General features: G+C 36.3%; 1 protein-coding gene across 10 annotated transcripts in view; it reads left to right on the top strand.

Moving 5' to 3' along the window:
• The window catches only part of VPS13B (vacuolar protein sorting 13 homolog B), a 774,030-nt gene that overhangs the window by 548,697 nt on the left and 205,896 nt on the right, over positions 1-19,437 (top strand). The gene's annotated exons all lie outside the window — the stretch shown is intronic.

Below are 19,437 nucleotides of genomic sequence, written 5' to 3'. Positions count from 1 at the left end.
TAGAGTTTTCTCATTCTGTAATTTGGAATTCGTCTCCCCACACTTACCTTTCTAAAAATATTTAAACTAGCTTTGGCCTCAGAAAGTTGACATTCGTAAGCCACTACTGTATCAGATTACAGTATATTTCAATTTGTTTTAAAGATGCATACTTATATGCATATTTGATATCTTAGTGGACCATTCATTAGTTTATTCAATACTTAAATACATAAATATTTTAAATGTTAATGAAGTTATTTTTCAAAAACTGATGTGAGGAATTTCTGTTTTAAATTGGCCCACTTGAATGAACTATCCAAGTCCCATTACCAATTTAGCTATCCAGAAACACTTCATGTAGCACTATTTATCCTGAAGAAAGCAGTGTTCCATGCTCAGGATTCTTTTGAAGCCTTGAAATAGTAACCATGTGGTAAGAAAACAGAGAAAATATGAATAACCATAACGTTAACATTCATGGGGAAGAGAAGCAGTAAGTGACCAGTTGCATTCCTGGATTCTGAAGTGAAGGACTATTTACAAAAATGTCTTAATTGGAGGGACAAAAAAGGGTGTCACCAGTCATCTTTCTAAGAAATTAGGTCAAGGAAAAGTTAAAGGCAACATAAGTTAAAAATTAAAGAAGTAATGTATTATGTCTTTCTGTAGTGTTCATGCTTTCTCTCTTAATACTAAAATTAATCCTTTTTAATAAGGTAACTCAAGTGGCAGCCAACCCTTAGCAGTTTTAGCATATATGTGAATTTCAGTGATTGCCCAATTTTAGCATTTCAGAAATGCCTGAAGTTGTTATGGATATAGTTGTTTTCTTCTTTAAGAAGACAAAAACATTTGATTTTAAAAAATTTATAGCACAACAACTTGTAATTATTTACTGTTTTATGTGAAAGTCATAAACCATTGTCACATGTGCTAATGTTCCTTTGTATGGAAATCATATGGAATTTAAAGTAAACAAAGAATTTTGTTTCACTCTTTAAAAGCATATCATGTTCAGAGGATAATTTTTCAAAAAATCATAATTCTTATATAAATATAAACTGAACATGTCAGAGATTTTACTTAGTTCATTAATTAATGAGGGAACCAATAAGAATGTTACCAAAAAATTCATATACAGGAGACCTGTAAGGCCCTGATCCTCTCAGATTTTGATTCTCTTATTCAGTAGGGTCATAAAAATGATGAGTCACTTGATCATTGACTTGGGATTCCTCAAGAAAAGCCCCTGTGATCTTGGGAAGCCCCAAGGAAAGCTTAGTATCATTTGAATGGGATGATTTAAGGAAAACTGCTTGAATTTTGAAGAATGAAATAAGAATACTCATTTTTTTTTTCATAGTAGTAGATTTTTCTCTGAGTTTCCCTGGTGGATCAGTGGTAAACAATCCACCCAGCAATGCAGGAGATGCAAGTTGTATTGCTGGATCAGGAAGATCCCCTGGAGAAGGAAATAGTAACTCACTCCAGTATTCTTGCCTGGGATATTTCATGGGCAGAGGAGCCTGGCAGGCTACAGTCTGTGGGCTCACAAAAGAGTTGGACACCACAACTGAGTGACTAAACAAAAACAACACCAAGATTTCTCTCTAGCTACAATTCAGAATAATTTTTAGTATTCTGTTTAATTTATGTACCTGCTGCTTGTCTGTGTTTCTTTGTAATGTTTGTGGTTGCTCTGAGGTTTCCAGTGTACATACTTAATCTTTCACAGTCAATCTTTTGCTCAGTTTTCAATCTCTTAAGTCATCTCTAACTCTTTGTGACCCCATTGATTGCAGCTTGCCAGGCTTCCCTGTCCTTTACTATATCCTGGAATTTGCTCAAACTCATGTCCATTGAGTTGATGATGCCATCCAACCTTCTCATTCTCTGTATCCCCCTCCTCCTGCCTTCAATCTTTCCCAGCATCAGAGTCTTTTACAGTGAATCAGACTTTGCATCAGGTGGCCAAAGTATTGGAGCTTCAGCTTCAGCAGCAGTCCTTCCAATGAATATTCAGCGTTGATTCTTTCAGGATTGACTGGTTTGATCTCCTTACTGTCCAAGGGGCTCTCAAGAGTCTTTTCCAGCACCACAGTTCAAAAGTATCAATTCTTCAGTGCTCAGCTTTCTTTATGGTCCAACTCTCATATCTGTATGTGACTACTGGAAAAACCATAGCTTTGACTATATAGACCTTTGCTGGCAAAGTGATGTCTCTGCTTTTTAATACACTGTCTAATTTTGTCATAGTTTTTCATCCAAGAAGTTAGCATCTTTTCATACTTAATCTTTCACAGTCTATTTAGTAGTAATATTTTATCACTTCAAGAAAAAATAGAAACGTTTTAATCATAAAGGTCCCTTTCCCCATCCCCATTTATGTTTTAGTTGTCATATATATTACTTTTGCACTTACTGAAAATCTTACCAGATATGATTTTGACCTTTGTGTCAGTAATCTTACATACTTTAAAGAACTAAAGAGGAAAAAACTAGTATATTTTATAGATATTTCCCAGGTATTTACCATGTCCAGAGATCTTCCTTTATTCCTAAAGTTCTGAGTTTTTCTCTGGTGCATTTTCCTTCAACATTAAGAACTTCTTTAGCAGTTCTTTGAGAGCAGACCTGCTAGCAACAAATTCTGTGAGTTTTCTGTTATCTGGGAGTATTTGTGTCCTCTCATTCCTGAAGGATATTTTTGCTGGATATAGAATTCTAGGTTGATATTTCTTTCTGTACTCCAGAGATATTGTTCCACTGTTTTCTATCCTCTCTGCTTTCTTATGAGAAATGCATGATAATTCCAACCCTTGCTTCCATAAATATAGTGTGTTGGTTTTCTCTAGCTGTCTTTAAGATTTTTTTTTTTGTTGTTTTGTTTACCTTTAATTTCCTGAGTTTTATTACATGACGTTTCTGGTCTAGATTTCTTTAAATTTATCCTGTTTGAGGTTCTCTGAATTTCCTGACTGTAAATATTTTTAAATTAAACTTAGGAACTTTTTAGCTATTACTTCTTTCTGTACTAATCTTTCTCCTCTCCTTTTAGGACTCCATGGTTAAACTTTTTTATATTATTCTTCAGATTCCTGAGACTCCATTCATGGTTCATTTTTTCCCCCTCTCTGTTCTTCGTATTAAATAATTTATATTGGATTTTTCTGTTGTAATATTTCCATTTGATTATTTTTTATAGTTTCTTCTTCACTTCTGAGAACCTCTGTATTTCCATTCATTTCAAGCATGTTTACCTGTATCTCATGAAACATAGTACCTCCATAAAATCTTAAATGCTTGTGTCACTGGCTCCATAGCACAGCCACTGCACTACTTCACACACTCACACACACACACCCTACCCTAGGGGAAAAACCAGAAGAGAAAAAAAGGGAAATAAAAAGCAGCTGGTTTCCCTAGCAGTCTTGAAAACCACATGGGCCTTATCTGCCTGACGAGGTTTCTGTTGGACTTTTGGCTGTTCCTGCCATTACTGTGCACCACAACTTAGAACTCACTCTCAAATCAGAGTTATAAGGAAAAAGACAAGAAACAAATGGAAAATTCACCGCTGTTGGATCATATCTGAAAATTTGACTCCCCTCCCCAGTCTGTATTGTTCTTGTTTACTTTTCAGAGTTGTCGGGTATTTGTGTTTTGTCCTTTTTCTTGAGTTAATTTAAGCAGCATGGGGATTGGACTGTAGTAAGCTTATTCCAGTTTTGGCTGGCACCAGAAATCCGGCAATTTTAAGATAATGAAAATATTTTCTGGTCCATTAGCAGAGGCATGGTTTTCTGAGAAACTTAATACAGGATTTCCTCTAAAAGTGATACTTTAATATCTTTACATCTATGAGCACAGATCAGTGCAATATATTATAGTGAATAATAACTGCTCCCAGGGAGTTGTCAGCATTAACTTGATCCTGCCCATGTCACCATTAAGCAAAGAACATACCGCAATACTCAAAGGGTGGTAATAGTGTGCTCTCAATGTGTTTCTTAGGGATATTCTTTCGTATATTATAAAATCAAGTTAAAAGAGGAAATGCTGTAAAACTCATTGTTCCTTATGTCAATCTGCCGTCTCAGCAGATGTGGCTGTGTATATACACATATGTGTGTATCATATATATGTTATGCACATATATATTTAAAAACCTAATTATATATGAGATGCCAGCCAGAATAAAATGGAATCTACATGTATACCTGTATGTGCATTTGTTTGAGAAAACTGAAGTGAAATAACAGTGATGAGAATTGCTTATGATTTTGAAAGTGTCATTAATAAAATATAATCCCCATTCTGCATAATTTAGTAACCTTGAATAGCAGGCATGCTAAGTTGCTTCAGTCATGTCCATCTCTTTTGACCCTATGGACTGAAGACTGCCAGGTTTTAAATTATGCCATTTATACCTGAAAGTATACATATAGTGCTTTGTGTTATTCTCCATAATTTTTAAAAAATGGAAAATTATTTGAAGTATAAATTATCAACTTAAATTTCTTTTATAAATATTGGTACTAATAATCTACAAATGATTGCCTTTCTAGTCCAAGTAGATAGTACCTCTGCAAGTCAACAGGTTTCTTTTTAAAATATTAAAATATGACCTTTCTCCATGCCCGTCTAGCTTAGAGCAACCTCTAACAGAAATGAGATCTTCTGCCAGCACCTTTACATGTAGCAGCTGTATTATTGGCAATTCTCATTTAAATAAAGATGTATGTAGTTGTTTTAACATAATCATATTAGTTGTGTTTATAAATATTTAAAAGTTGGTATTTGTTTTGTTTAAGGTAATGGAGTCCAGATTGGAAATTGCCTCATATCTTGACTATGCAGCCCAAGGCAGCCTCAAAAAGTCATTTTTCTTCTTGTTTGTTTGGGTCTTTTTGTTTGTTTTTTAAGAAATGACTCTGCCATCTGGTCAATTGTGAAGGACTTGAACCATTCTGAGGAAACTTCACTATTCCTGCCCCACCCCCACTATACTTCCTCAGTATGCAGTCATTCTAGGATCTTATTACTCATTTATGAGTGCTAGAAACTAACATAGTAGTTTGAAAACATTACTTTCGCCCTCTTGCAACCTTTTTATCTTACATAATTTTTTAGGCATTAGCCAAACTAAAATACAGAAATTACAGTTAACTAGAACTTATCTTGGGGCTTCCCAGGTGGCTCAGAATCTGCCTGCCAAGCAGGAGACATGGGTTTGATCACTTGGTCAAAAAGATCCCCTGGAGGAGGAAATGGCAACCCACTCCAAGTGTTCTTGCCTAGGAAATCCCATGGTCAGAAGAGCCTAGTGGGCTACAGTTGAGGGATATCACGAGGAATTGGACATAACTTAGAGACTAAACAACAACAACAAAGGACTTATCCTACTGAAAAAGCAGGTTATAACACAACTCTTGTGTAAAATCCATAGTGTAAAATCCTCTAGTAATGGGCCCTTTCTTCCTTGTAAGGTTTTATAACATTACAGATATGATTTTAGGTTCAGTTAAGAGGGAGACATCGAATAGTTTATTAAGCAGTCAAGATTTGGAGTTCGTTCTGAGTTCTGATCCCAGCTCTGCTGCATACAACTGTGTAACCTTGGGCAAGTCACTTAACCTCTCTAAACTTCAGTTTCTTATCTTTAATGTGGGGATATACTGGTAGCAACCTCCTGGGTTTGCTGTAAGGATTAAACGATATATATGAAGCTTTTAGCTATGTGTGTAGCACAGAACTCAATGAATGTTAATGTTAAGGTTGTTGCTTTTTTCATCACTGCTAGTCTCTTTAAGCTGATTTTAAAACAGTGGTTGTAATCGGCTAAAAAAACTTCACATCATTTCAGTTCAATTATAGCTATTGTATAGTCTGAAGATTTTCAGTTATAATAATTGGCTTTTTTACTCTTTCATGGGTAGGTCTGCAGAAAATGTGCCAAAGACATTTGAGTAAACCAACAGTTAGAAAATCATAAACTGGCTTGTAACACCTCATAAATCATATCTTGATTTCATTTAGTTCTTGTGAGTTTAAGAGAAGGCTTGAATTACATGTCTCTTTAGAATTAACAGTGTTACTAATATCCCTGGAAAAGCTTAGAATTAACCTGTGACTTTAATGTCATAATGATCACAACTTGAACATTTATCTGAAAATTTAGCTGCTAGGAAAATTTCTCTCTGGCCAGTAATGTGAAATGAAATTATTGCTTTGACAGGACTCAACAAGTAAGTTGGTCTTTTAAATGGGAGGCACTCTTGTATATCACTCAGGGAGAGTTGTGGTGAGAAAGTTAAGAAGTGACCCAGCTAGTTCGAGGATTTATGTATGGTGAAGAGTTTGGGAATGGAAATTAGAAGCTTAGACTTTTAGTCATGGCTCTAATGCCAAAGCTCTTTTATGCAGATAACTGAGCTTCTTGGTGCTTTAATTTCCTTTTCTCTAAGATAGGTACAGGCATACCTCAGAGATATTGTAACTTTGGTTCTAGAATGATTGCAATAAAGCAAATATTGCTGTAAAACAAGTCACAAGAACTTTTTGGTTTCCCAGTGCATATAAAAATTATGTTCACACTGTAGTATAGTCCCTTAAGTGTGCAATAGTGATATATCTCAAACACAATGAACATGCCTTACTTTAAAAATACTTCATTGCTAAAAATGCTAACCATCATCAGAACCCTCAGTGGGTCCTAATCTTCTTGCAAGTGTAGTGTCTTGCCTCTTTGTTGTTCAGGATGGTGATTACTGAAGGTTTGGGTGGCTGTGGCAGCATCTTAAAATAACATAACAGTGAAGTTTGGCATGTCGATTGACTCTTTGTTTCATGAGTGATTTCTCCGTAGCATGCAGTGCTGCTTGATAGCATTTTACCCAGGTAGAACTTCTTCCAAAACTGGAGTTAATCCTCTCAAAACCTGCTGCTACCTTATAGCTAAGTTTATGTAATATTCTAAGCCCTTTGTTGTCATTTCAACAATATTCATGGCATCTCCATCTCAAGAAATCACTTTTTTGTTCATCTATAAGAAAAAAATCCCTCATCCGTTAAAGCTTTATCATGAGATTGCATCAATTTAGTCACATGTTCAGGTTTCGCTTCTAATTCTTATTCTCTTGCTGTTTCCACCACATCTGCAGTTACTTTCTGCACTGAAGTCTTGAATCCCTGAGTCATCCATGAGAGTTGGGATCAGCTTCTTCCCATTGTTGATATTTTGACCTCTTCCCACGAATCACAAATGTTCTTAATGGCATCTAGAATGGTGTACCCTTTCCAGGAGGTTTTAATTTACTTTACCAGATTCATCAGAGAAATCACTATCTATGGCAGTTATAGCTTCACAGAATGTATTTTTTTAATAGTAAAGCTTGAAAGTTGAAATTACTCCTTGATCTATGGGCTGCAGAATGGATGTTGTGTTAGCAGACATGAAAACAACATTGATCTCGTTGTACATCTCCATCACAACTTCTGGGTAACCAAATACCTTATCAATGTGCAGTAATGTTTTGAAAGGAATCTTTTCTTCCCTAAACAATAGATCTCAACAGTGGGCTTAAAATATCCAGGAAACCGTGTTGTAAACAGATGCACTGTCATCCAGGTTTTGTTCCATTTATAGAGCACAGACAGAGTAGGTTTAGCTTAATTCCTAAAGTCCCTAGAATTTTCAGATTGGTAAATGAGCATTGGCTTCAAGTCACCAGCTGCACTGACGCCTAATAAGAGAATCAGCCTTTGAAGCTTTGAAGCCAGGAATTGACTTCTCCTCTTTAGCTATGAGAGTCCTAGATGGCATCTTCTTCCAATATAAGGCTGTTTTGACTACATTGAAAATCTGTTGTTTTGTGTAGCCACCTTCATTAATTATCTTAGCTTCTGGGTCTTGATATCAAATCTTCTAGATAATTTGCTACAGCTTCTAAATTAGCATTTGCTGCTTCACCTTGTACTTTTATGTTATAGAGTTGAACTCTTTCCTTAAATCTGATGAACTAACCTCTGGTAGCTTCACTCTTTTCTTCCGCAGCTTCCTTAATCTCCTTCAGCCTTTATAGAATTGAAGAGAATTAAGACCTTTCTCTGGATTAGGCTTTGGCTTAAGAAAGTGTTGTGACTAATTTGGTCATCTATCCAGACCACTAAAACTTTCTCCTATCAGCAATAAAGCTGTTTTATTTTCTTATTATTTATGTGTTCACTGAAGTAGCACTTTTAATTTCCCTCAAGAACTTTTCCTTTGCGTTCACAGCTGGGCTACCTGGTCCAAGAAGCCTAGCTTTCGGCTTGTCTGGGCTTTCAGTGTGCCTTCCTCACTAAGCTTTATCATTTCTAGTTTTTGCTTTAAAGCGAGAGATGGACAACACTCCCTTTCATTTGAATATTCAGAGTCCACTGTAGGGTTATTAATTGGTCTAATTTCTATATTGTTGTATCTCAGGGAATGGGGCTTCTCCAATGGCTTAGCAGTTAAAAGCCATGTCTCATGGCTTTTAAAAGCCATGTCTCGTTGCAAAGTGATTGGTCTCCAACTGGTGAAAATAATTGGAAAAAAAAAAAAAAAAGCCATGTCTCATGCAATGCATAAGACACATGAGATGTGGTTTCTATCCTTCGGTCAGGAAGATCCCCTGGAGAAAGAAATGGCAATCCACTCCAGTATTCTTGCCTGGAAAATCCCATGGACAGAGGAGCCTGGTGGGCTACAGTCCATGAGGTCACAAGAGTCATACATGACTTAGTGACTAAACCACCATCACCAGTATTCTTGCCTGAGACATTTCATGGACAAAGGAGCCTGGCAGTCTACCTCCATGGGGTCACAAAGAGTTGGACGAGATAGTAGCGACTGAGCACAGAAAATAGGGGGGCCAGAGGAAAGAGAGAGAGATAGGGGAATGACCAGTCAGTGGTACAGTCAGAACACATACAACACTTTATTATCTTACATGGGCATGTTTTGTGGCGCCCTAAAACAATTGCTGAGCCCACATGCTCTACTATTAGAATAGTAACATCAGAGATCACTGATCACAGATCACCATAACAAATGTAATAGTGAAAAAAATTGAAATATCGGAAACTTAGCAACATGTGGTGACACAAAGACACAAAATGAGATAATGTCTTTTTCTGCCCCCTTCTGATGCCTATGTCAGAAGCTTTCTCTATCTCCTTTATACTTTAATAAAACTTTATTACACACACAAAAAAATGCTTTTGGAAAAATGGCACCAATCAACTTGCTCGACAGAGTTGCCACAAACCTTCAATTTCTAAAAGAATCAATATCTACAAAGTGCAATAAAACAAGGTATACCTTTATAATAATATGTGTTTTTTGTAGTTTGATGGTTTAATCTGACCTCCAAATGAGATAATATTTGTAAAATACCTTGAAATTATGAAATATTCAACTATAAATTGGGACTTCTGTAGTTATTAGTGTTAGAAAGGAGAGCTTAATGGTAATAAGACTTTCCTTTTTGGACATGATAAAAAAGATTAGTGTTCTGGCCCTTTTTAACACCAATTGTAATCATCAGCATATACTCATAGTGAAGAAAAAATGAGGAGGATCATTTATAGTCACTGGATTTGCCTTCAATGTTATAGAACCCAAACTTAGAGCGGAGCTGAGGCTTACAGTTCAGATGAATTTGATCTTCCATGAATTTATATGACTACATTTTTTTACTAAACAGCTTCCTCTGTGTCCTTGCTCTGAATTTTAGTCAGATGTCATATAAAGTATCTGAAACCAACATTAGAATTCATTTATTTATTTTTGGCTTCTCTGGGTCTTCGTTGCTGCCTACAAGCTTATTTTATTTGTGGCAAGCAGAGGTTATTCTTTAATTGTGGTGCACAGACTTCTCCTTGTAGCTTCCCTTGTTGCAGACCATGAGCCGTAGGCTGCATGGGCTTCAGTAGTTGCAGCGTATGGACTCAGCAGTTGTGGCTCATGAACTCTTGAGTACAGGCTCAGTAGTTGCGACTTAGTTGCCCCAAGGCATGTGGAATCTTCCCATACCCGGGATCCAACACTGTCCCCTGCATTGGCAGGCAAATTCTTAACCACTGGGCCACCAGGAAGTTACCAACATTAGAATTCAACTTTAAAATAACAAAAAAATAGTAAAAGGATCAAGCACGATACGAAGCAGTGTAGAAAATTAAAGGAATTAATTGAGATGATGCTTCACATATTATCTGCTGATTAGCATCACTAAGTGGAAAGAATGCAGTTTCTTCTAGCAAGGTATGGAAAGTTTGGTTCAAAAAATAAGAACCAGTAGACCCTGGTGATCACACAAGCCAACAGCCATTTTAGTTTTTTCCTCTTCCTTCCTATGGGCTCCAGGTTTGGAATTTCAAACCTGGAAATCTCCTTTTCCCCTTCCTGTCACATCTTATGAGGTGAAAAAAAGGCTTAGAGTTAGTCAAAATGGTTAGAGTTAGTCAAATGCCTAAATATTGACGAGGAAACGGTCAATGTCTATAGCAATATAGAATTGACTTTTTGGTTGACTTTGCTGTTTTGTCTTTGAATTGTTACTGTGTTTTATGGATCTAGGTCCCTTCATGATTTAGTTTTCAGGTATTGTAGAAGCCTCGTGGACTGGATTTGCTTCTGTGGCTACATTTAAAAAAAGAAAAATAATAAAATAACCTTTAAGGAGCAAAAAATAAATATAGAAAAATATAAGCAACCTAGTAAACCTATAGCTTTGCCTTTTGCATATCCAGTGGTTGGAAGGTGACTATTCTGATGGAAACCACTGGTTGAAAGGAGTTACAATTCCAATCATTTTTGAGCATACCAAAACTAAGTATAACCATGGTTTCTGAAGGAGGCCCTTGAGAGCTGTAACGATATGAATTTCATAGAGGCAAATTGGTCACATACAATAGATCCTCCCAAAATGCTTTCCTTGACATTTTATTCAGTTTATATTAAGGGGACTTTTGTGTATTTTTGACTGGTAATAAAAGGATTCCACTAAAGAACCATCTAGGAACATCTAGTCGATAAAGCTAGAGGAGAGGAAAGGAGAGTAGGGACTCTCTAAGCCCTTGCCTGTTACCCTGAGTCCTCTTTAGGTATTTCTTCCCACCCTCCCTCCTCTGGCTAGTTATGAACTGTTCTTGATCTTCCTTAAAAATAAAGCCCTGTGAAATTGAAATCCTGATGGACTCACTATATTTACTTATAAATTATTTTAAAGTGTCATTTCAGTCTCCTTTGTATAAAGGTTGATGTACCCAACCACCTTTGTAAAAGGAGTCTCTAACTTCTAGTTTAAAAAACAAAAAGGAATCAACTTTGGCTTGCAAATTGCACATCCTTGACTCACTTGTAGGCCAGGCATTTCGAAAGGATGAGAAAGAAGCTGAGAATACAATTTTGATAACTATCACAACCAAAATGCAAAGAAATTGTCAGGTCTATAATTTATCCTTAGCAAAGATTATTTTATATGGAAGTAAAATATGTTGACTCGTATTTCAGACTTCAATAATTATTATTTGAAAAGTTAAATATTAAGAAGTTTAGTAGCTTTTAAGGTTAAAATTGGGCATATGAAATGAAGTGACAGTCTCTCAGTCATGTCTGACTCTTTGCTGTCCCATGGACTATAGCCCACCAGTCTTCTCTGTCTATGGTATTCTCCAGGGAAGAATACTGGAGTGGGTTGCTGTTCCCTTCTCCAGGGAATCCTCCTGACCCAGGGATCAAACCTGGCTCTCCCGCATTGCAGGCAGATTCTTTACCATCTGAGCCACAGGGGAAGCCCAAAATTGAGTATAATTTCCACTTTTTTTTACCTTTTACATTATATTCCTCTTATTTTATATAAGCAGTAAAGATTTTTCAAAATTAAACAAAAGACTAAGAAGAATGGATACTTGAAAGATATTACACACACATACTCCTATTTTGTTTAGAGTTTGTGTTTAAGAAACAAAATAGTGACTGTTTATTGAATGTCTACCATAACATGTCCATACAAACCACAGTACATATATTATCTAATATAATATTCTCAACATCCCCATAATTTAGTTTATTATCCCCATTTTGAAAGCAATCTGAGACTCAGGGAAGTTAAATTTACCCAGTTTGAGGAGTCAGGATTTATATCCAGATCTGTGTACCTCCAGAGCTTCCCAGGTGGCTCAGCTGGTAAAGAATCTGCTTGCAATGTGGGAGATCCGGGTTCAATCCCTGAGTTGGGAAGGTCCCCTGGAGCCTCGAGGGCATGGCAATCCACTCCAGTATTCTTCCCTGGAGAATTCCATGGACAGAGGAGTCTGGGAGACTACAATCCAAGGAGTCGCAAAGAGTCAGACACAACTGAGCAACTAACACTTTGACTTCACTATGTACCTCCAGCGTTCGTGTTCTTTCATTATTCTACACATTTTTTTTTCCTGTTACAAACTGAGTCCCTGATGGTGTCCTGGGCCCAGTGACCTTCTTGGGCTTCCCTGGTGACTCAGCTGGTAAAGAATCCATCGACAATATGGGAGACGTGGGTTCGATCCCTGGGGTGAGAAGAGAAAGGCTACCCACTCCAGTATTCTGGCCTGGAGGATTTCATGGACTGTATAGTCCACAGGGTTGCAAAGAATCAGACACGACTGATCAGCTTTCACTTCAAACTGATATAAACTCTTCTTTAAGAAAATGTTAGAAAGCTCCATGAAAGAAAGGCTGTTTTCAGTAAGTCCTGGGTCAATGATAAACTATTTAACAAACCTCTTTCATGTGACAATATCTTATCAGTTGTCCATTGAGAGTTCATCAAAAGTCACATACATGCTCTTTCATAAACATGAGATTCCCCTCATAGCTCAGTTTGTAAAGAATCTGCCTGCAATGCAGGAGACTTCTGTTCGATTCCTGAGTCAGGAAGATCTGCTGGAGAAGGGACAGGCTACCCATCCAGTATTCTTGGGCTTCCCTTGTGGCCCAGCTGGTAAAGAATCTGTCTGCAATGCAGGACACCTGGGTTTGATCCCTGGGTTGGGAAGATCCCCTGGAGATGGGAAAGGCTACTCACGTCAGTGTTCTGGCCTGGAGAGTTCCGTGGACTGTATAGGCCACGGGGTCACAAAGAGTTGGAAACAATTGGGCAACTTTCACTTCACTTCACTTCACTCCATAAACATGATGGCTCTAGATACCTCAGGCCAAAGAGAACTAGTCTCCCTAAGCAGTCATTGATGCCACTTTGGTTCTGTGGCATCCTGGGATAGGCCTGGGTTCAGTACCTATAGCAGACTTCAGCATGCTTATGACATAATAACAGGTGGCTTTAAAGTGAATAAAAATATATATAATCTGTTTTTCCTTTTTAAAAATCAAATAGATATTTCAAGACTTTCTAGAATTAGTAAAATGGAGACAAGTAAAATCTTGAGGCTATTTGCAGTGCTACATCATACAAGTATTCGTTTTGTGCCACTGAGAAATTTGTGATATTTTCATGATGATCAGAAAATTCAGAGTGGGCGGGAGAAAGGAAAGAAAACTCAGTGCAATATGAAATCAAAGCCAAAAGTTGCTGAAATTTTAATCTACAGTAATAGTTTAGGGAACACATTAATTTTAATTATATATCATCAGTAAGCATCAGTAGGATTGAAAATTAAAGCATGATATAATTTCAAAAGTTTTTGATAATACTGAGCAAGATTTTGTTAGGATTGCAAACATCAACAGGATTACATTAGTACAGCAGGAAGCTAATATAGAAATAAGATGAGAGATTATTTGCTTACTGAAGAAAACATAAGCATGTTTAGTGAGGCACACTAAAACCCAATTAATCATATTTATTTCTCAAGATTTATCCCCCAAATTTCAATTAATAATATTTTTTCTGGTAACATAAATTTAGAGGAACTCTCTATCATGGGAAAATTTGATTACCTTGACCTTGCTCCATATTTAACTTAGCATTCATTTTCCATAGAATGTAAAAGACAAGGGTATCATGAGAAAATTGAATCAAAGAGTCAAAAACATTATGGTGACTGTAGTCACTTGCATCTTCCTCCATGAAAACTTTGCCTGGAACTTTCAGGGAAAGTAACTGATGGACTAATTTCTCTTTCTGCCCTTCTTTAACCAGTTCACTTGTGAGAGGTGTTCTTGAGCACAAATGTAGGCAAGATAAAGCAGAAATAGACATGGATTATCAACTCCATTGTAAACCTGTGATTGGTAAAAGTAACTGTAACAGAAGAGGGGGGGAAAGAGGAAGAAAACAATGTTGGTCTGGAGTCTCACTCTGGTTCTCTTTCTTTATAATCAGTATGTAGCTTTGAAATAAAGAGATTCTTATGACACAAAGCTTTTTAAAATTCAAAGTTTTTACTCATAGCAAAAAAAAAAAAAGCAGTTCTTGTCTCTGCAAAATATCTGGTATAAAAGTAAATGGGCTTCATTACATATTCAGTATTATATCAATCTTAAAATGAGGAAATCCTCACTGAAATCTGTGGGAAAATGTCTCCTCATTGGGACCTTACTGAAAATTCGGCTTAGTTATGAAAAAGAAATATCCTGCCACATAGTATTAATAAAAGAAAACCAAATAACTATGAAACTTACAAAGTCTGCAGCACTCAGCTGTTCTATATGAGCTTAGAAAATAAATTTACTAATTTATTTACTACTTCTACTTACAAAAGTAGAAGATTGCAAAGAAAATAAATTCATTTCTAAAGTTTCACTGTGAGCTGAACACATGAGTCATGTTATATTTTATGTAATTCAAATGTTAAGCAAAGACATTTAAGTCTGTGAATATCTACTAAGGGTCAAAAAATAACAATAATGAGCAGCACTAGAAAGATGATAAAAACTTTATCAGGTCAGAGAAAAACCTCCTAAGCAGTTAACTGAAATGAAGGTTTTGTGAAGAAGACAAAGTAATCTATAAGCACAAAGAATATAATCTGAATCAAGTCTCTGTAAAACCCAACAATACCTTGGTCCATCTGGGAGTGGACTTTAAGCTCTGAATCTTCCCTTTGGTGTTCTTTGTGACATGATATATGAAGTATTTTGTTTTGAAGTCCAGGTCAACCCAGAAGAAAAACAAATATTATAACTTTGTCAATACCAATGTCTCATGGAAGTGAATGCTAACTGACTTTGAACAAGATTTATGGCTTGAGCAGTTTATCATGTGTTCCTAACCCATTCCCACAGTCTGTTACTCATAATAAGATATGGCTGTCTCCTGTTTCTTTGGCCTAGGGACAACAGTGTAAATGTAAACATGTTCATTAACATCAGCAGGGGCTTATTCTTTTTGAGAGCTTCCTATACTTAAATAAATAGGTCTTTGCTGAGTATGAAGAAGAAAGCTGGCAAAGTTAACACAGCTTCCAGTATGATAAAGTCATCCCTATTTGTCACTCTGTTTGTATCATATTCACAGGCTCCTTTAATCTTGGTTTTTCTGGTGCTTTTCCAGCTATATTAACCCCAAGGAATGTGTAATATGAATCCTATTTTCTAGACCTGATGATGTAATTAAGGAGAAGCTAAATTGAAGACGGTTCAGGAAGTCTAGAAGTCATGCCCCACATCATCTAGCCACGAGAGCCAGAGGGACTAAATAGTGATTTCCACACCTGAGCTATCTATCCTCTGGGATTCTCATACACCTTTCTGCTACTGCTGCTGCTTCGTCTCACCACAGTGACTACAGGCATATCCAGAGTAGAGGTTTTAGCCAAAACTTGGGGAGTAGCCACCAGCCCTGTCATACATTCAGTATTCATCAACCATGAACCTATGTTTTCCTGAATGTTCTTAATTTCAGTTATTCTGTTCTTACATCAGCCATCTGAATGCAGCTATACATTTTAAACCGGGGATGTAGTATGTGGCTTCCCAGGTGGCGCTAGGAGAAAAGAATCAATCTGCCAATGCCAGAGATGTAAGAGAGGGGGATTCAATCCCTGGATCGGGAAAATCCGTGAAGGGCGTGGCAACCCATTCCAGTGTTCTTGCCTGGGAAATCCCACGGACGGAGGAGCCTAACTGGCTACAGTCCATGGGGTCATAAGAGTTGAACATGACTGAGCAACTAATGCTTCCACTTTTCACACACACTTACCTATCATACATGGTAGAATCCATTTTTCTTCCTCCCCCACACAAGATATTACACATCAAGTTTTTGTTTATCTATCAAGTGAAAAAAAATTGTTTCTTGTTTTAAATAAGCTTAATTAATAGTGGACATGAGTTTGGGTAGGCTCTGGAAGTTGGTAATGGACAGGAGGCCTGGCATGCTGCTGTTCATGGGGTCACAACTGAGTGACTGAACTGAACTGAATTAATAGACTGAGGAGTTTTTTTCCTTTTTCATAAACAAGTGTTCTCCAGAAGGATTAAATAGCTAAAGGTAAATCAGTTCTTAGAAATGCTTCAATAGACTATGGGAAAATATATACTCAACCTAGGGATAAATCCGTAAGATATGTTAATAATTTTTTACCTCATCTATTCAAAAGTGTGCATGTAAAAAGCATCAGGATATAACTATATGGCAACTAACATACCAAGAAATAACATTTGCTACACATGGCAAACAAATCGTTAACACCCATAATATATAAGGAGTTTCTACAAATCAGTAAGAAAAAGAACCCAATAGAAAAATGAGTATTTATTTTTAGAAGAAGAATCCTAAATGGCCAAAAAATGAAAAAAAAAAAATTCAACCTTTGTTATTTACTACTAGCATAAAATGTTTGTCTTACTATGTCAATACATATAAATCTTGATTCTTTTAAACACTGTATGGGTTGTTGGTTTTTACTTAAATGTTAATCCGTTGATGGATGTCTAAGTTCTTTTCTACTTTTTGCTATGATAAACAATTCTACAATGAATTTGTATGTATGTGTGTTACGTTTGTTCAGTTGCTAAGTCACGTCCAGCTCTTTGGGACCCCAGGGACCGCTGCACTCCAGGCTTACCTATCCTTCACTATCTCCCAGAGTTTGCTCAAACTCGTGTCTGTTGAGTCGATGATGCCATCCAACCATCTCATCCTCTGTCACCCCCTTCTCCTCCTGCCCTCAATCTTTCCCAGCATCAGTGTCTTTTCCATTGAGTTGGCTCGTCACTTCAGGTGGCGAAAGTGTTGGAGCCTGAGCTCCAGCATCAGTCCTTCCAATGAATATTCAGGGTTGATATACTTTAGGATTGACTGGTTTGATCTCCTTATTGTCCAAGGTAGTCTCTAGAGTCTTCTCAAGCACCACATTTCTAAAGCATCAATTCTTTGGTGCTCAGCCTTCTATATGGTCCAACTCTCACATCTGTACATGACTACTGGAAAAATCATAATTTTGACTATGTGGACCTTTGTTGGCAAAGTAATGTTTCTGCTCTTTAATTTAATATGCTGTCTAGGTCTGTCATAGCTTTTCTTTCAAGGAGCAAGCGTCTTTTGATTTCATGACTGCAGTCACCGTCCACAGTGATTTTGGAGCCCAAGAAAATAAAATCTGTCACTGTTTCCTTTTCACCCCATCTGTTTCATGAAGTAATGGGACCGGATGCCATAGATCTTAGTTTTTTGAATGCTGAGTTTTAAGCCAGCTTTTTCACTCTCCTCTTGCATAGACATTATCAGTTTTTTTAGTCTTGGTAGGTAGAAAACTCTACTTATTTTAAAAAGGTTTTTTTTTTTTCCTTTAATTATTTCTAAGATGTAGTATCTCTTAATGTTTATATATTAACTGCTTTATGCCATTTGTTTTTCTTCATTTATTACTTGTTTATTTTCTTCATAAATAAGTGCTTTTTCTACCCTTTACCCGTTTTTCTTTTAGTGTCTGTATTGATTATACGAACTCTTTATGTAGTCATGATATCCCTTTTCTGCCATACAAGTTTAAATATGTGAGTTTTATACCTTGTTATACTTATCATCCTAATTTTTACTTGCCAGCTTTTTACACATCATATTAATATTTCTACATCAGTTTAATTCATGTCTGTTCATTATTTATTCAGCTACATCATTTATATCTGTTTTTTCCATTAGATCATTGTTTTCTTTCTAGATTGTATCATCTGCAAAATCAAGAATTATGTCTCCTCATATAGGTCTGGCACAATATCACTTATTTGATAATAATGATTTCTGCTTAATGATGGCTACATAGGTGAGACCTAGAAATAGATGCGCAGGAACTGACAGGCTACGTAGAGCCTACAGACTGATTATAGATCCTACCAGCAATAGACTTTTGCCATCCTTTCACCAGACTTCACCGTTACATTTGAACAACAGAATAGTGTAGTGTTACTGTGTAATGGATCTACTATGCATATTCTCACTGCTTTAAATTCTCTGATCATATAAAAAGAGAAGAATGCACTAGTTTAGTGTTTGATCTTTACCACATAGATCTAATGTCACGATCAGTTGCTTTCAGTATTTTCTTTGAAATCACATAAAGGTTCATATGTGCCAGGTTTCATAAGCATCACATGATAGGGTCAAGAAATACAAATTCCAAGGCAGAATTTATATGCCCAGTTCACATATGACAGTAATACTGTATAACCATATGTTGAATATAATACACAGTATGTAAATGCTCTTCTTGAATGCAATCCAGTCAATAAAACCTAAAATAAATAACACTTTAATAACACATTTCAAATCAACTGAAAATGGAATAGATGGACTCTATGGCAAGAACATCCCTATAAAATTGACATTGAAAGGCCATTAAAACACAGAGAGTAAAACAATCTTGAAACTAAAGAAAAACTGTGAATATTTAGAAGTTTTTAAAAAGCCTACTACATTGCCTGCCAAGATATAGCAGTCGTTTTTATTTAAAGAGCTATTTCAATAAAAACTGGATTGCCAAGCATTAAAAGGTAAATTCCATTTGCCATCACCAATAACTGAAAGAAACTTTAAAAAAAATATACAATATTAACCTTAAAAAAGCTTAAAATGCACAATATTTAATAGAAAAAACTGAAAAAATCCACTGTTAGTCATAATTGGAACTGGAAAGATTGACCTATTTTATCATTAAAAAAGGTTATGGGAAAGCTACTGAAGTTAACTTCAAAAGCCTAGCAGTAAAAGTGATTGTAATGTCAATAAAACTGAAACAGATCGAATAACCCCTAAGTAGTACTAATCCACTGCATCTTTGAACATGTATATGCCTCTTTTTAAGCTGGAAAGGTTGCCCTTTTTTTTTCCTTAACTTGTTTCCAACATCCCTTTAAAAAACAAATCTATCTATTCAACTATTAACAGTCAGCAGCTCAGTACAGAAGCTACCTTTACTCAATGGTGATATGAGCTAAGATTTGAAATATTTTTTCCTCTTTGGCCTGGTTCTGGAAAACATAGTTTC

Source organism: Cervus canadensis, chromosome 12 (genome assembly GCF_019320065.1).
Source record: "Cervus canadensis isolate Bull #8, Minnesota chromosome 12, ASM1932006v1, whole genome shotgun sequence".
Lineage (NCBI taxonomy): Eukaryota > Metazoa > Chordata > Mammalia > Artiodactyla > Cervidae > Cervus > Cervus canadensis.
The sequence above is the reverse complement of the archived record's forward strand: the minus strand, read 5'-3'. Positions and strand labels throughout refer to the sequence as shown.